The sequence below is a fragment of the Eretmochelys imbricata genome, chromosome 2 (assembly GCF_965152235.1).
Source record: "Eretmochelys imbricata isolate rEreImb1 chromosome 2, rEreImb1.hap1, whole genome shotgun sequence".
NCBI lineage: Eukaryota > Metazoa > Chordata > Testudines > Cheloniidae > Eretmochelys > Eretmochelys imbricata.
The window spans coordinates 212,216,508-212,235,486 of record NC_135573.1 but is presented as its reverse complement, the minus strand read 5'-3'; the positions used below and the strand labels follow the sequence as shown (position 1 = coordinate 212,235,486).

General features: G+C 41.9%; 1 protein-coding gene across 2 annotated transcripts in view; it reads left to right on the top strand.

The window, feature by feature from the left end:
* Window positions 1–18,979, top strand: part of HDAC9 (histone deacetylase 9) — a 547,732-nt gene that overhangs the window by 186,450 nt on the left and 342,303 nt on the right. Inside the window, exon 1 of one of the 2 annotated variants that reach the window (XM_077811397.1) lies at window positions 18,782–18,813. The exons of the other annotated variant lie outside the window; for it this stretch is intronic. The gene's annotated coding sequence lies outside the window, so the exon portion shown is untranslated. Of the gene's footprint in view, window positions 1–18,781; window positions 18,814–18,979 lie in introns of those variants that run through there. 2 annotated transcript variants of the gene reach the window in all.

The window sequence follows — 18,979 nt, the reverse complement described above, 5'->3', positions numbered from 1 at the left end:
ATTCACTCTCCTGCTGGTGATAGCCCATCCAAAGTGACAACTCTTTACACAATGTGCATGATAATGAAGTTAGGCCATTTCCTGCACAAATCCAGGTTCTCTCACTCCCTCACCCCCCTCCAAAAACCCACCCCCATACACACACAAACTCACTCTCCTGCTGGTAATAGCTCATCCAAACTGGCCACTCTCCAAGTTTAAATCCAAGTTAAACCAGAACATCGGGGGGGGGGGGGTAGGAAAAAACAAGAGGAAATAGGCTACCTTGCATAATGACTTAGCCACTCCCAGTCTCTATTTAAGCCTAAATTAATAGTATCCAATTTGCAAATGAATTCCAATTCAGCAGTTTCTCGCTGGAGTCTGGATTTGAAGTTTTTTTGTTTTAAGATAGCGACCTTCATGTCTGTGATTGCGTGACCAGAGAGATTGAAGTGTTCTCCGACTGGTTTATGAATGTTATAATTCTTGACATCTGATTTGTGTCCATTTATTCTTTTACGTAGAGACTGTCCAGTTTGACCAATGTACATGGCAGAGGGGCATTGCTGGCACATGATGGCATAAATCACATTGGTGGATGTGCAGGTGAACGAGCCTCTGATAGTGTGGCTGATGTTATTAGGCCCTGTGATGGTGTCCCCTGAATAGATATGTGGGCACAATTGGCAACGGGCTTTGTTGCAAGGATAAGTTCCTGGGTTAGTGGTTCTGTTGTGTGGTATGTGGTTGTTGGTGAGTATTTGCTTCAGGTTGCGGGGCTGTCTGTAGGCAAGGACTGGCCTGTCTCCCAAGATTTGTGAGAGTGTTGGGTCATCCTTTAGGATAGGTTGTAGATCCTTAATAATGCGTTGGAGGGGTTTTAGTTGGGGGCTGAAGGTGACGGCTAGTGGCGTTCTGTTATTTTCTTTGTTAGGCCTGTCCTGTAGTAGGTAACTTCTGGGAACTCTTCTGGCTCTATCAATCTGTTTCTTTACTTCCGCAGGTGGGTATTGTAGTTGTAAGAAAGCTTGACAGAGATCTTGTAGGTGTTTGTCTCTGTCTGAGGGGTTGGAGCAAATGCGGTTGTATCGCAGAGCTTGGCTGTAGACGATGGATCGTGTGGTGTGGTCAGGGTGAAAGCTGGAGGCATGCAGGTAGGAATAGCGGTCAGTAGGTTTCCGGTATAGGGTGGTGTTTATGTGACCATTGTTTATTAGCACTGTAGTGTCCAGGAAGTGTATCTCTTGTGTGGACTGGACCAGGCTGAGGTTGGTGGTGGGATGGAAATTGTTGAAATCATGGTGGAATTCCTCAAGGGCTTCTTTTCCATGGGTCCAGATGATGAAGATGTCATCAATATAGCGCAAGTAGAGTAGGGGCTTTAGGGGACGAGAGCTGAGGAAGCGTTGTTCTAAATCAGCCATAAAAATGTTGGCATACTGTGGGGCCATGCGGGTACCCATAGCAGTGCCGCTGATCTGAAGGTATACATTGTCCCCAAATGTGAAATAGTTATGGGTAAGGACAAAGTCACAAAGTTCAGCCACCAGGTTAGCCGTGACATTATCGGGGATAGTGTTCCTGACGGCTTGTAGTCCATCTTTGTGTGGAATGTTGGTGTAGAGGGCTTCTACATCCATAGTGGCCAGGATGGTGTTATCAGGAAGATCACCGATGGATTGAAGTTTCCTCAGGAAGTCAGTGGTGTCTCGAAGGTAGCTGGGAGTGCTGGTAGCGTAGGGCCTGAGGAGGGAGTCTACATAGCCAGACAATCCTGCTGTCAGGGTGCCAATGCCTGAGATGATGGGGCGCCCAGGAGTTCCAGGTTTATGGATCTTGGGTAGCAGATAGAATATCCCAGGTCGGGGTTCCAGGGGTGTGTCTGTGCGGATTTGATCCTGTGCTTTTTCAGGAAGTTTCTTGAGCAAATGCTGTAGTTGCTTGTGGTAACTCTCAGTGGGATCAGAGGGTAATGGCTTGTAGAAACTCGTGTTGGAGAGCTGCCGAGCAGCCTCTTGTTCATATTCCGACCTATTCATGATGACAACAGCACCTCCTTTGTCAGCCTTTTTGATTATGATGTCAGAGTTGTTTCTGAGGCTGTGGATGGCATTGCGTTCCGCATGGCTGAGATTATGGGGCAAGTGATGCTGCTTTTCCACAATTTCAGCCCGTGCACGTCGGCGGAAGCACTCTATGTAGAAGTCCAGTCTGCTGTTTCGACCTTCAGGAGGAGTCCACCTAGAATCCTTCTTTCTGTAGTGTTGGTAGGGAGACCTCTGTGGATTAGTATGTTGTTCAGAGGTATTTTGGTATTTTTATGGCTGATTTAGAACAACGCTTCCTCAGCTCTCGTCCCCTAAAGCCCCTACTCTACTTGCGCTATATTGATGACATCTTCATCATCTGGACCCATGGAAAAGAAGCCCTTGAGGAATTCCACCATGATTTCAACAATTTCCATCCCACCACCAACCTCAGCCTGGTCCAGTCCACACAAGAGATACACTTCCTGGACACTACAGTGCTAATAAACAATGGTCACATAAACACCACCCTATACCGGAAACCTACTGACCGCTATTCCTACCTGCATGCCTCCAGCTTTCACCCTGACCACACCACACGATCCATCGTCTACAGCCAAGCTCTGCGATACAACCGCATTTGCTCCAACCCCTCAGACAGAGACAAACACCTACAAGATCTCTGTCAAGCTTTCTTACAACTACAATACCCACCTGCGGAAGTAAAGAAACAGATTGATAGAGCCAGAAGAGTTCCCAGAAGTTACCTACTACAGGACAGGCCTAACAAAGAAAATAACAGAACGCCACTAGCCGTCACCTTCAGCCCCCAACTAAAACCCCTCCAACGCATTATTAAGGATCTACAACCTATCCTAAAGGATGACCCAACACTCTCACAAATCTTGGGAGACAGGCCAGTCCTTGCCTACAGACAGCCCCGCAACCTGAAGCAAATACTCACCAACAACCACATACCACACAACAGAACCACTAACCCAGGAACTTATCCTTGCAACAAAGCCCGTTGCCAATTGTGCCCACATATCTATTCAGGGGACACCATCACAGGGCCTAATAACATCAGCCACACTATCAGAGGCTCGTTCACCTGCACATCCACCAATGTGATTTATGCCATCATGTGCCAGCAATGCCCCTCTGCCATGTACATTGGTCAAACTGGACAGTCTCTACGTAAAAGAATAAATGGACACAAATCAGATGTCAAGAATTATAACATTCATAAACCAGTCGGAGAACACTTCAATCTCTCTGGTCACGCAATCACAGACATGAAGGTCGCTATCTTAAAACAAAAAAACTTCAAATCCAGACTCCAGCGAGAAACTGCTGAATTGGAATTCATTTGCAAATTGGATACTATTAATTTAGGCTTAAATAGAGACTGGGAGTGGCTAAGTCATTATGCAAGGTAGCCTATTTCCTCTTGTTTTTTCCTACCCCCCCCCCCGATGTTCTGGTTTAACTTGGATTTAAACTTGGAGAGTGGCCAGTTTGGATGAGCTATTACCAGCAGGAGAGTGAGTTTGTGTGTGTATGGGGGTGGGTTTTTGGAGGGGGGTGAGGGAGTGAGAGAACCTGGATTTGTGCAGGAAATGGCCTAACTTCATTATCATGCACATTGTGTAAAGAGTTGTCACTTTGGATGGGCTATCACCAGCAGGAGAGTGAATTTGTGTGGGGGGGTGGAGGGTGAGAAAACCTGGATTTGTGCTGGAAATGGCTTTTAGATAAGCTATTACCAGCAGGACAGTGGGGTGGGAGGAGGTATTGTTTCATATTCTCTGTGTATATATAGAGTCTGCTGCAGTTTCCACGGTATGCATCTGATGAAGTGAGCTGTAGCTCACGAAAGCTCATGCTCAAATAAATTCGTTAGTCTCTAAGGTGCCACAAGTACTCCTTTTCTTTCTGCGAATACAGACTAACACGGCTGTTACTCTGAAACCTAGGATTTTACAGTGTCATACCTAGTGCATGTGCGCTATCTCATTGCAAAACACACCTATTTTTCCAAGTGTAGACATGGTCTAATGGTAAGCGGATGGGTTTTAGGAACTGATAAAACAGTGAGCAATAGTCAGAAGCTTAGGAAGGAAAGTTTTATGCTGGACCTTAGGAAAATGTTCCAATCAGTGTGGCAGTGGAATAGACTGGTGAGGGAAGAAGTTGAGGCACCATCTCTGCAGATAGAGAATTCAGAAGCAGGCTAGCTCAGACATTACTGAATATGTGATCTGAGCATTTAAGAGCTCTGACTGGTTGGCCTAAGAGGTGTTTTTCCTGACAGTATTGTCAATATCTTCCCACCTGCTTTTACCAAGTACCAGTGTTATATGATACACTGAGGCCTGCATTACTATTAGAGGTAGGGACAAGCCACAAAGTTCTGATCCAGATTTTGACCACTGTGAGGTTCAAGCCCATGTCTGATACACTAACTCTGGTGCGAATTATGGGTTTAAGGCTTTGCTCTTCTATAAAAAAAATAGCTCTTTTCCTGGACTCCCCTTTACATGGTGGCCTGAGTTTTGCCAACTTCCTCCTTCAGCATCCTCACTGAGAATATTTAAAGCGTAATGGGTCAAATCCTGGTCTTATTGAAGTCAATGAGAGTGTTCCCATTGACTTCAATGGGGCAAGATTTCACCCATTGTGGGTACTATATCAACTTTCATGAATGCAAAAACACATATAAAAGTGAACTGCAAAGAGTTAATGTGTCTGTCAACTGCTGAAAAGTTCATAAGGAAGAAATATGTTGCCCCTTTACTAACATTCAGTGGGGGTGTTTTGGTTGGCTAGCTCCCAGTACTGAAAGGGGAAGGGTCGATGGGAAACCAGGACCCTGAGAACAATGGGGAGGGGCAAATGCTCCAGGTCAGCCTGAATGACAGGGTGGTCAGGCTAATCAGGGAGTCAGGAGGCCAGGGAGATCCCGTCCTCTGTGTGAGCTGGATTTGCCAGGCAAGGTCAGACAGAGTGGGGCCGAGCTAAGGAGAAAGCAGGGGCCCAAGCTGAGCTGGGGAGCAGAGCTGTGCCAGATCCAGAGGGACCAGAAAAGCAGCCCAGAGAGAGCAGACCCTGTCCTGGGAGCAGAGCTGCAGCCCCACAGCCAGAGGCACAGCCCAGAGAGAGCAGACTTGCCCTGGGAGCGGAGCTGCAGCAACCAGAGCCAGAGGGGCCAGAAAAGCAGCCCAGGACACAGGTCAGTGCTGGGAGCAGAGTCACAGAAGCAGCCTGCAGAGCAGACCTGTCCTGGGAGCAGAGCTGCAGCAACCAGAGCCAGAGGGGCCAGAGAAGCAGCCCAGGGAGCTGGAGGCAGAGCAGCAGCAGCAGTGCAGAGACCGAGTGGTGGAGCTGGGGCTGGAGTAGTCCGGAGCTGGGTGCGGTGAGCAGCTGGGGAGAGCGAGGGGGACCCTGGGCAGCGGGCCCAGCAGAGGGAGACGCCTCAGCCAAGAGGCTCTGCAGGCCAGGTTTGGATCGTAACCCTGACAGGACGGGGGTGACGCTGGGAAGAAGGGGCCTACCACTTAGAGCCTGAGAGCGTGTGGCCACCACCAGAGCAAGTGTCCAACCCACAGCATCCCTGCAGCAAAGCCAGGCCTGAGAAGAAGGCCTGGGACTTACAAGGAACAGACTGTGAACTGCCCTGACATTCCAGAGACACTGTTTGTGATGTTCCCTGCCACAGAGCGGGTTGATGTGTTTCCTTTAACCTTTCCCATTTTTCCTTATTCTTTTTAAAATTAATTGTTGATTAAATAACTTGCATTTGCTTTAAATTGTATGTAATGGTCAGTGGGTCAGAGAAGTGCCCAGTGCAGAGAGAGTACCCCAGAATGGGGACACCCTAGCCCCTGTCCTAGGTGACCACAGCAGGGTTGGGGGTTGAGCCCCCCAGGAATCCTGGGCCCAGCCTTGTTTGGATTACGAGGACTCTGCCAGGCAGGAGAGTGGAAGGGGAGTCCTCAAGGGCAGGGAGGCCACTTGTTAAAGGAAGTGGGAGCGAGGACTCAGATCCTTCGCTAGCCCACTTCACTGGGGTAGTGCAGAAGCCAGGAAAGTTCCCCACAATAGTGGGACTATTCCCCCGCTTATATATAGCTGACTTAAATGGGAGTGTTGTCTGAACAAGGACAATACAGTGCATGTAATTCATTATTTTCCATAATCCCTTGTAATTCTCAGTTCTCTGTATTTTTCCAGGTACTGCATTATAAGGCCTGCTATTATGTTTAGTTTTAAAATGTTGAATACAAATATTTAAAAAATCAAGAAGCCGCTCCAAGCTGTGATTTGGTAGTGCCAAAATTTGGTCTTCAGCATGTTACAAGTAAAAGTAATTTTTTTCTGTGTAGCCTGCACATTTAAAGATTTATTTGCAGGGGGGAAAACAAGCAACCTTTGCCCTAGTTTTATCCAGAATTTGGAAAGCTCAGTGATTTGTGTTTACTTTTATTTTGCTTTATTTGGGGTTTTCAGCCTTTTTGTTTGAGGTTTGAATAAGAAAAATTAAATTTACTGAACTCCTCAGGAGAAATCTCACCTCTGCTGATTTGCATTTATTTCATGAGGATTTCACCTCTCATGTTTTGCTTGGTTTTCAATGAAACAGTAAGGGGTAGATGCTCAGCTGTCCATGTAGCTATGAAAATTTATGCCAGTTGAAAGAAAAGGAGTACTTGTGGCACCTTAGAGACTAACAAATTTATTTGAGCATAAGCTTTCGTGAACTACAGCTCACTTCATCGGATGCAATGTATATTCCTGTTTTTGTGTCTTTTTGTAACTTAAGGTTTTGCCTAGAGGGATTTTCTATGTTTTGAATCTGATCAACTTGTAAGGTATTTACCATCCTGATTTTACAGAGGTGATTCTCTTACCTTTTCTTTAATTAAAATTCTTCTTTTAAGAACCTGATTGATTTGTCATTGTTCTTAAGATTGAAGGGTTTGGGTCTGTGTTCACCTGTACAAATTGGTGAGGATTTTTACCAAGCCTTCCCCAGGAAAGGGGGATTTCATGGGGTCCCATAATGAAAGTATTGAAAGGTTCTAGATGTGACTTTTTAATAATAGAGCAGTGAGTGCTAAGTTTGTCTCTGCTATCAGAGGTACGTTTGCATGTATAATATTATTTCTCTGTGCTAGTCTGCTCTGCAATAAATACAGTTTGTAGAATAATGAAAGCAGAAAAGACAATCAGAGAGCAGAACATCACAGCAGGGAAAAGTGGCATGTGAATGCATGTAACTACCATCTGAAATATAGTTGGTACAATAGGTCACATTGTTAATCTACCAATTTAAACAGTGCCTCTTTCAAAGTTTTATATTAACCATTTGCCATGGGTTAATCTTTCAGCTGGGTTGTTGTTGTATTTCCTAACAAGATATATTTTGCTTTTTGTTTGCTGTTTTTAATCATTATTATTAAATAGAAAATACACTCTGGTTTATTTAAAAATTTAGCAGTGCAAGTGAGAAGCCTTAGCCATTATTTAAGCATCAAATTATCTCGTTTAAAAAGATTGTCCTGTGATTTTCAAGCACTTTATCATCAGTCCAGTAAATATATTGATAACACTGATTTTTATTTTTGTTGTGAGGTTGATTTGACATGATTGTTCAAAAATTAACAGATATTTTCAAGAAAGTTACAAAAAGCCCCAGTGTGTTATTTTATTCAAAATGATACAATCTTATAACAAGACAACAGTATTAAAAGACTCTATATTATTATACAGGGGACTGGTAGAGGCCCCTACACTTTCCACTACAAAGGATCCTTGCAACGCTTTCTTCGAGAAGCTCTCACACATCCACTGTTTGCAGCAGACTTAGTATGCAGCCTCCTGAGGCTACAGAACTACCTTTTCTTTGTCCCAGGACATTCCATTCAGATATGATTGAGATAAAAAATGTTACAAATCACTATTTTCCTTCTCTCATTTGTAAGAAAGTACCAACATCCCAGAATTGCAGAACACCTTGTGAGTGGGCTCATGGCAATGTCAAAGAATAATAGCAGCACACAGTGCATTGGGACACCAGTGAGCCGCTGGAGCAGCTGTAGTGGAAAGAAGAATGGGGGAATTGTTGAGCTGCCCCCACATGTAAACTCCCAAACCCAGCATATGGCCCACACCCATTTACACTTCCCCAGGTGCACTATGTGGGGAAGGAGCTCCCCTAACTCCAGGGGCGGTGGAGCGGGAGGAGAAAGAGATCGCACCAAGCCAACTAGGCTTCCCCGACCCAGTAACCCATCCACCTCTCTGGGAAAACAACTTTCTCTTGCTGCTAGCCAATGTAGTTAGTCTTAATGTAGCTTAGGTGGTAGCTGCAATGCTGAAGGTGCTAGGTTCACACCCTGCAAATGATTTGTAACAGGGTGCGGAGGCGTTAAAGTTGCACAGGATAGAATTTTTAAAACTTTTTTCTTTTAAAAAAAAAGTCCTAGAAAATTACACACAAAAGAACTTTATTAAAAGAAGGTTAGTTAGGTTGCAAAGCTGAGAACTCAAAAGTTAGGAAATGCCAGATTTTATGGTTGCCCCTTGTGCATATTCATTATGATACAGTCTTTAATTCCATGATCACATACTCTGTTTTCTCCAGAACTGCTGCCTCATTCCTCTGCAAAGGAAGGACGCATAAGAGGACCAAATTAAGGTTACATGGGCAACCATAAACCTGACATTTCCTAACTTCCAAGGGGCATGATATTGCAACCTAAATAGCAGTCTTTTAACTTCATTTTTTAAATGTAAAATCCATACGCTGTGAAACTTACATTAATGGAACATCAAGGCGGAGATGTCTAGCACTCACAAGCATGGAAATTCAAAAAGTTAAGGCTTCACTGAAACATTAATTAAGCCATCTTAAAAAATAGCATGTATATTGAATAGTGCAGATTAAAAAACAACCAGTAATTGTTTGCATTTAACAAAGAAATCAGGAATAAAAAATTACTACTTAATTACAATGTGGCTGAGTTATTCATGCAATAGAAGCCTTAACACTTCCTTATTTTTGAGTGCTTGATTTATCAACATTAATATGGCATTAATGCTGTTTTTTAATGTAATTTACTTGTATTTATTTATTTATTTCAAGTTAGAGGGGCAAAGAGAGAACAACATTGTGAAATCACTGTAATGAGATCTCAGTGCTGCTAGAGTGCTTTGGAGTTTCTTCAGTGTTGCTGAATTTCTTGCCACCTCATCACTATTATGTCACTTCAAGAGCGTACTCTTAAGACTAGTGTCATTAAAGCTCTCTAGGTTTAGGACATGCCTGGGGGGAAAAATGAATAGAAAACTCATGTTCCTGCATGAAAAGGCAGATTGAAACATGCATAGATTTAGAAATATGAAACAGATTTTCCTCTTTATCCTTCCCCTCTGGGGGCTATAAAAGATGTATATAAAATGATGTGATCACAACGTAGTTAAAGATTGTATTATAAGCACTGATTGAGCAATGCATTTAAGCATGTGTTTAAATCCCATTGAGATTAATAGGATTTAAGCATGTGCTTAAGTGTTTGCTGAAAAGGGATGGATTTACACACATGCTTAAGTATTATGCTTAAGCATAAGTTAAGCATTTATTTATTTAACTTGCAGATGGTCCCAAGTTACGAGGGGTTACAAGTGCTTTTTTAAACAAGGAACAAGTGCTTTGGAGGATAGGATTAAAATTCAAAATGATCTGGACAAACTGAAGAAATGGTCTGAAGTAAATAGGGTGAAATTCAATAAGGATAAATGCAAAGTACTGCAGTTAGAAAGGAACAGTCAATTGCACATATACAAAATGGGAAATGACTGCATAGCAAGGAGTACTGCAGAAAGGGATCTGGGGTTTACAGTGGATAACAAGCTAAATATGAGTCAGCAAGGCTGCTTGGAAATAGTGACCATAATATAATAACATGTAGCATTCCTGTGGTGGGAAGAACACCTCAACAGCCCAACACTGTGGCATTTAATTTCAGAAAGGGGAACTATGCAAAAATGAGGAGGATAGTTAAACAGAAATTAAAAGGTACAGTAACTCGAGTGAAATCCCTGCAAGCTGCCTGGACGCTTTTCAAAGACACCATAATAGAGGCCTCAACTTAAATGTATACCCCAAATTAAAAAACACAGTAAAAGAATTTAAAAAGAGCCACCGTGTCTGAATAACTATGTAAAAGAAGCAGTGAGAGATAAAAAGGCATATTTTAAAAAGTGGAAGTCAAATCCTAGTGAGGTAAATAGAAAGGAGCATAAACACCGCCAAATTAAATGTAAAAATGTAATAAGAAAAGCCAAAAAGGAGTTTGAAGAACAGCTAGCCAAAAACTCAAAAGGTAATAACAAAATGTTTTTTAAGTACATCAGAAGCAGGAAGCCTGCTAAACAACCATTGGGGCCCCGGACTATCGAGATACAAAAGGAGCACTTAAAGATGATAAAGTCATTGCAGAGAAACTAAATGAATTCTTTGCTTCAGTCTTCACGGCTGAGGATGTTAGGGAGATTCCCAAACCTGAGCCATCTTTTGTAGGTGACAGATCTGAAGAATTGTCACAGATTGAAGTGTCACTAGAGGAGGTTTTGGAATTAATTGAGAAACTTAACAGTAACAAGTCACTGGGACCAGATGGCATTCACCTAAGAGTTCTGAAAGAACTCAAATGTGAAATTGCGGAACTATTAACTATGGTTTGTAACTTGTCCTTTAAATCAGCTACTGTACCCAGTGACTGGAAGATAGCTAATGTAATGCCAATATTTAAGAAGGGCTCTAGAGGTGATCCTGGCAATTATTGACCGGTAAGTCTAACGTCAGTACTGGGCAAATTACTTGAAACAATAGTAAAGAATAAAATTGTCAGACACATAGAAGAACATAAATTGTTGCGCAAAAGTCAACATGGTTTCTGTAAAGGGAGATCACGTCTTACTAATCTATTAGAGTTCTTTGAGGGGGTCAACAAACATGTGGACAAGGGGGATCCAGTGGACATAGTGTACTTAGATTTCCATAAAGCCTTTGACAAGGTCCCTCACCAAAGGCTCTTACGTAAATTAAGTTGCTATGGGATAAGAGGGCAGATCCTTTCATGGATTGAGAACTGGTTAAAAGACAGGGAACAAAGGGTAGGAATAAATGGTAAATTTTCAGAATGGACAGGGGTAACTAGTGGTGTTCCCCAAGGGTCAGTCCTAGGACCAATCCTATTCAACATATTCATAAATGATCTGGAGAAAGGGGTAAACAGTGAGGTGGTAAGTTTGCAGATGATACTAAACTGCTCAAGATAGTTAAGACCAAAGCAGACTGTGAAGAACTTCAAAAAGATCTCACAAAACTAAGTGATTGGGCAACAAAATGGCAAATGAAATTTAATGTGGATAAATGTAAAGTAATGCACATTGGAAAAAATAACCCCAACTATACATACAATATGATGGGGGCTAATTTAGCGACAACTAATCAGGAGAAAGATCTTGGAGTCATCGTGGATAGTTCTCTGAAGACGTCCACGTGGTGTGCAGCAGCAGTCAAAAAAGCAAACAGGATGTTAGGAATCATTGAAAAAGGGATACAGAATAAGCAGAGAATATCTTATTGCCCTTATATAAATCCATGGTATGCCCACATCTTGAATACTGCATACATATGTGGTCCTCTCATCTCAAAAAAGATATACGGGCATTAGAAAAGGTTCAGAAAAGGGCAACTAAAATGATTAGAGGTTTGGAATGGGTCCTATATGAGGAGAGTTTAAAGAGGCTAGGACTTTTCAGCTTGGAAAAGAGGAGACTAAGGGGGGATATGATAGAGATATATAAAATCATGAGTGGTGTGGAGAAAGTGAATAAGGAAAAGTTATTTATTTATTCCCATAATAAAAGAACTAGGCGCCACCAAATGAAATTAATGGGTAGCAGGTTTAAAACAAATAAAAGAAATTTCTTCTTCACTCAGTGCACAGTCAACCTGTGGAACTCCTTGCCTGAGGAGGTTGTGAAGGCTACGACAATAACAGGGTTTAAAAGAGAACTGGATAAATTCATGGAGATTAAGTCCATTAATGGCTGTTAGCTTGGATGGGTAAGGAATGGTGTCCCTAGCCTCAGAGGGAGGAGATGGATGGCAGGAGAGAGATCACTAAATCATTACCTGTTAGGTTCACTCCCTCTGGGGCACCTGCCATTGGCCACTGTCGGCAGACAGGATACTGGGCTGGATGGACCTTTGATCTGACCCTGTATGGCTGTTCTTATGTTCTAACAGTGTAACACTGTTGCAAAAAAAAAAAGTGAACCTCATTCTGGGGCGTATTAGGAGGCATGTTGTAAGCATGACACAAGAAGTAATTCTTCCAATCTACTCTGCACTGGTAAGGCCTCAGCTGGAGTATTGTGTCCAGTTCCGGGTGCCACATCTCAGGAAAGATGTGGACAAATTGAAGAAAGTCCAGAGGAGAGCAACAAAAATGATTAAAGGTCTAGAAAACATGACCTATGAGGGAAGATTGGAAAAAAAATGGGTTTAGTCTGGAGAAAAGAAGACTGAAGGGGGGACATGATAACCGTTTTCAAGTACATAAAAAGTTGTTACAAGGAGGAGGATGAAAAATTGTTCTCATTAATCTCTGAGGATAGGACAAGAAGCAATGTGCTTAAATTGTCGCAAGAGAGGTTTAGGTTGGACATTAGGAAAAACTTCCTAACCATGAGGGTAGTTAAGTACTGGAACAAATTGCCTAGGGATGTTGTGGAATCTCCATCGTAGGAGGTTTTTAAGAATAGGTTAGACAAACACCTGTCAAGAATGGTCTTTTATTATGTCGTCCTGCCTTCAGTGTAGGGACTAGACTAGATGACCTGTTGAGGTCCTTTTCAGTCCTACACTTCTGTGATTCTTCGCTTTGTTTAATCACAGCCATAATGCATGTGCACAAAGGGGAAGAATCAAAGTTGCAAAAGTCCTAACTTATTCCTTGATTTTGCAAAAAAAAAATTGACCTTGCAATAAATAACATTTTAATGTAGTTTTATATATAAAATTTAAAATGTGTGTTCTTATATATGCTCAGATACAACACTGATGATAGCTGGTATAATAATTTAGATAGTATAGTATGTTTATGTTTTTATATATGTATGCTAAAAATTAAGGTTGCCTCAAGTTAGGCACTCAAGTGCATATTTATACTCCTACAAAATATTCCGATTTTCCCTAATTAAGCCTCCCTAACTTCTGTTTGAAGTCAAGTGGACCTGTGAATGCCCAGCACCACTGAAAATCAGTCCAGTCCACTTATTTAGGAGCCTAAATACGAATTTAGGCGGCAAGGTTTGAAAATTATGAACATTCTATACTGTATACCATTTTTAACTTACCCTTTAGGTGGTATTCTGTAACACAGAATTTGTTGATTTGAGGCACTGAATTAGGAAACTGAGCCACACACTCTGAGTGGATCAAAGGCTTTGTGACATACATATGTGTGACAAAAGCTTTTTCTACACTAGAGAAATTTTCTATTCTAAGTAATGTTAGACTTTAACCCCAACCCCACTTGTCAGTCACCTCACACCCACACACAAACGTGCTCCATACTTCATTTTGCGCGTGTTCCACAAAAAAATGGATTATTCTTGCTTTCCACAAGTCTTAAGAATCATTGCTCTCTCAATAGTCAGTTTGCACTGCTCTTTTCCAGTATAGTCTGGCAGCTTAATGCACTTTTTGGCAGTATCTTGTTTTAGTGTCCATACAATGTTTTTGTGCATTATGGATTTCAAGACCCTGAATGCAAAGAAATTCCCTGATGACACTTTGTCACTGGAATAAGAACACCACCGCCTCCTGATTCACAAGCCAGATGTCAGTGAAATACTTTAATTAAATTTCAATTATTTTATTGAACACTTCACACTAATATTTTGTTATGGAACAGAATTAACTAGGAGGTACAGATGATATATCTGTATTAGTGTCTGTATAAACCGTATAGCTTATTAGTACTTTTCTCTTATCCCCCCAAACCAAGACATCATTATATAGGTAAGAGCAGAAAGAAAAGGAAATGGGCCACTGCATCTAGAAGCTGTGAAACTGATGCTGCTTTGTGTCTTTGTAGTTGGACATGTCAATTACTTGTGATCCAAGGAATCCATGTCAGGTAACATCTTAGAGTGGTCTATGAAGGGTAAACATGTCATGCACCAAGTTCCAGGAATATGAAATGGCAGATGGAGTGACATGTACATTGAAACTACCTTCTTGAGTTATGGCCACAGCCATAGTGGCATCATTTGGATTACCCTGAAGACTTAGATTCGTAGCCTCCACATATGCAGCTGGCTGGTAGAAGACATTGCAAACATAAAGAGCACCAATGAGGCACAAATACAAGAGCTCTACAAAGAAGAAATGAAGTCAAGGATAGCTGCAGATGTGGGGACAGAGAAGCCACTAGTAAGAAACTAGAGCTGTGCATCAATCCTTTACACCCCACTAAGCACCCAAAGTCAATGGTAAACATTGTCAGTGGTGGAATGACACCACCATCCATCAATGTACATGACACTCTTAAAATTGGAATTCGCCAAATGCAAGAATTTGAATATGGCTGACCAAAGAGTTCTATGACACAATACTAAGGATAACAGAGCAACTGGCAGTGACAAAAAAGCATGTGCAGATTGGTCCAACAAAGATATTTGATACTAACCTTATCTGTTCAAGAGGCTTACAAGACACTTACCGGGGTGAGCATCAAGAATATTTTGTCATGTGAGTTGGCTCCTGTATCAACCTCAATGTTCACTGGCTCTGGTGACATAAGGATTACCCATGCTATGTCTAACCTATAGAAGCAGCTGCAGGCAGAGGTGTCAACTAGGCATACTTCACAAGAGATAACCTGCACAATTATTGACAGTTCCGTAGTTCTTTGGCTAATACACTAGCCAGCAAGAGGTATCATCAACGACTTGTGACCAGTTTCAGAGATTACATTAAACACAAGGCAGCAGTAGGCGATGTATACCTTGTCTTTGACAGGTACAAAGACTTCAGCACAAGATTTAGCAGAGCTACAGAAACAAGCAGAGTGTGTCAGTTGAGTACAAGTACACAGCTTCCTCCACAGAAAGGTTACTTGATAGTAACTGAAAATAAGACACAGATGATTGGCATAGTTTGTACCAAACTCATTAACAAGACAAGAAATTTCACCAGTGACACACATTAAAGCACAAGCTAGTCATCACAGGCAGTGACAACACCACAGCTGAAATAAACAAGGGAGATGTAGTGATCAATAGAGAGTATATGGCCACCTCTCATGAGGAAGCCAACAACATCCTTGCACAACAAAGAGTGATGGTTGCAAAACATAGTCTGTTGGTAATATCATTATTATCAGATGACACTGATGTATCTGTCTTTTTTTTGCACCACTACCTTGAAGAGAGTCTAACCTCTTCCGTGATTTTGGAACCCAGGTACAAGAGAGAGCTGTAATAGACATCCGTGCTCCTGCAGAGCAACACCAGAACATTGTACCAGGACTGTTAACTGCCCATGCACTCTCAGGTGATACAGTAGTTTCCTATTTCGGCCTCGGCAAAAGCACTATGTTTGAGTTTCTGTGAGCTGGATGCTCCCTCCCTCTTCTGGATGATTCAGTGCAGCAATGCCTGATGTCATTGAAATTCATGGCTGCATGCTACGGACAATCAAATTGTGCCACCATGTCGGAAGCATGGTAGAAATCAGTAGCAAAAAATGGCAAATGTCAACACCAAATCTCAGTTTCCTACCACTAACAACTGAAGCATTTATAGTAAATGTAAAATGAGTACATTTTCAAGCATGTATGTGGAAAAGTGCTTTGAATCCAGAGACACCGGCACTTGATCCACTGCAGTATGGATGGATGCACAATGACAGTTCCAAGTCTCTGTTTTCAAAAACTGTACCAGACAATGTCATGCTTGCTTATAACAGGGTTAGAAAAAGAACTAGATAAATTCATGGAGCACACGTCTATCAATGGCTATTAGCCAAGATGGGCAGGGATGGTGTCCCTAGCCTCTGTTTGCCAGAAGCTGGGAATGAGCAACAGGGAATGGATCACTTGATGATTACCTGTTCATTCCCTCTGGGGCACCTGGCATAGGCCACTGTCAGAAGGCAGGATATTGGGCTATGTGGACCTTTGGTCTGACCCAGTGTGGCCGTTCTTATGTTCTCCTCCATATATTTTGGAGTTAATAAAGTACTCTTGTGAGAGTGATATGCCTTGTAAGTCTATGAGAAGTAGATGTAACAGTCCCAATCATATTGTGTGCATGCCAAGGAGGTGTATTGTGTTGCAATGATTTCAAAAAATCAGCATTAGCATTTGCAGATGAAAACTACAATGACAAGTAGTCAGTGGTATTACTCATATGCGGACACTCAACTGTAGTTTGATTGAGAGAGAACACTAGTAATCATTTATAATAATTCCATATGTTGTTATTCTTTTGTTGATATATATAATGTGTTGAATATTTTTTACATTAAAAAGAGTGGTCACTATATAAAATGATAATTGAGGTCCATGCTATCCCCTAATTTTCATCCTCATGTACACCTATTACTCAGATATTATTGTTATTGATGATATTGCACATGTTAAATACCTGCATTTCACTTATTAGAATTCTTCTGCCTTGATTTTCTTTGCCCCAAATCATGCAAACTCTTTTAATGATTATGGGGGGTGGTGAAGGTGGAATGAGAAGTCAATATTTCAATATGCTCAACAGTGGTAGAGGGTCATTATCAGACAGATTCTTAAAATGTATGGTCTTGAGATACAGAATCCACACAAAAAACCTTGTATGGACCCTAAAGCAAGGTTGTTCAGAACGGCAGCCAGACTGCGGATGCAGGATTAAATTGTTCCAGCAGGCCTTCCGCTACTGACTCGCAGTGCATCCATGGTCTATATAAATGTCCCAGAAACCACTTCTGGGAGCAGTGTGGGGAACTACAGGATGGTTACCCATAGAGCATTGCAACTGAAACATTTAGAACAATGCTAATGTGAATCTGTGGTTACAGCTATAATGGTCTTTAGACTGAATCAGCATGACTAGTGTGGATGCATTGAACTGTCTGTGTTCAGTGACAAACAATTCAGTTCTCTACACTTCACCTAAAAGCAGAATTGAATCCATAGTTCAGCTTAGTAACCTTGCACCTCCCAGAGAGAAAAGAGGTATGGTTGAAATGGCTCAGAGATTAGTTGAGTCTCATAAGGACAATTGAACATGTGCATCTGCTGCCTTATTTGACTTTCTAGTAGCGTAATTGCTAATCTGCTGTGGTTGCCTTCCCCTTCTCAGAACTGGAATACTCTGATGTACCTCTTGAGAGGTTTGTGGCTAGTTTATACTCTTTATATGGTCTATTAAAAAGCTGATATGGTTTGGCTAGAACAATGGTGCACTATTTGCGTACACATAGCAAACTCTATATAGCAATACTGAACCAAAAGAAACCAGGTGTATCATCTGTAACGTTGACTTACGTATCTACTTCTGTGTGTGCACGTATAAAGACCTTTGTACTTAATTAGCAAATATAATCTGCACCTACCTTTTAAAATGCAAATAAACAGTTCTTGGGAGTAAGGGGAGAAGGGAGCAGGCAACAGCTACACTTGACATTGCATCACACAGTAGCTTGCAAGATGCACAGCAACATGTAGTTTTAACGTTTCTATGAAAGTCTAAAAGCTGCTATTTTGAGTCCACGTTTCCTTTTAAACTCAGATAACTGCAGTAAAAATTGTTTAGAGCTGAAGCTGTGAGAGAGGCAGACTAGTGCAGCTCTTGTCCAAAGACTAATAAATCACTGGAATAGCGCATCTCTAATATGTGGTACTGCAGTTGAAAACAGACATTAGGACTATATCAATCATCCTAAAAATGAACAAACTGCCTATAATGAAAGTGAAAAAATGGATCCCTCATTAATATGCCTCCCACCCACCGCAGTCTGATTGGTTTCAGAAGCCACTGCTTCTGAGCGTACTGTAGGACCTGAAACTAAAAGACAGCAGCAAGATTCTAGTGCTACAGCCAAGTGCAGCGTAGCCAGAGAAACAGGCAACAAAAATAGAATGCCAGGATTGCTGTGCGTGGGTGAGGCAGAAACCACATTATGAGCGAAAGCTTCCAGTATTATTTTAGAACCAATCCAGAGCCCTTCTCATTTTGTTCTCTTTTCACAAAATACCCATGGGGAGGATCGGAGGAGAAAGAAAGAAAGAAATAAAAGACATCTAGAATTTTAATTTATAGTTCCCTTCTTGTTTTCTTGCTTGAAAAGCTGCTCAGAAACATACATTTGTGCACAAATAAGTTTGACAGTGGGAAAGGGTTAATTACTTTTGAGGATTGGCAAGAGAATTGCAGTTTGAAAGACAGAGACTGGACAGCTGTGTTTGCTGTGGTATTTTTAAGTGCATTAATGCAGGCTCCAATCACTGGGCCATGCTTGACCTATTTTTGGCTCAGGCTGGCCATTGTTCTATTTCTGTTGCCTGTGGGCCACACTGTTGTTGATTCATATGCAAATGAGTTATCACTAGCTTCAGCCAACTTTGCAGAGACACAGAGAAAGGGAGATAGAGAGAGAGAGGAGAGACGGAGAGGAGAGAGAGAAAGGAGGAGGGCACAGAGACAGAAACACTTGTCAAGGCTGAGGGTAATTGAAACTAAGCCCTTAGGGGCTGAAGTCCCTGGAAACGGTGCTTATTTGGTTTTATTTTTTAAAGTGGCTTTATTCTCCCCGCCACCACCCCACAAGAAAGCCTGAAGCACAAATACATTTCTTCATCCACCTGCTGTTGGCTTCCAGAACACAACTATTC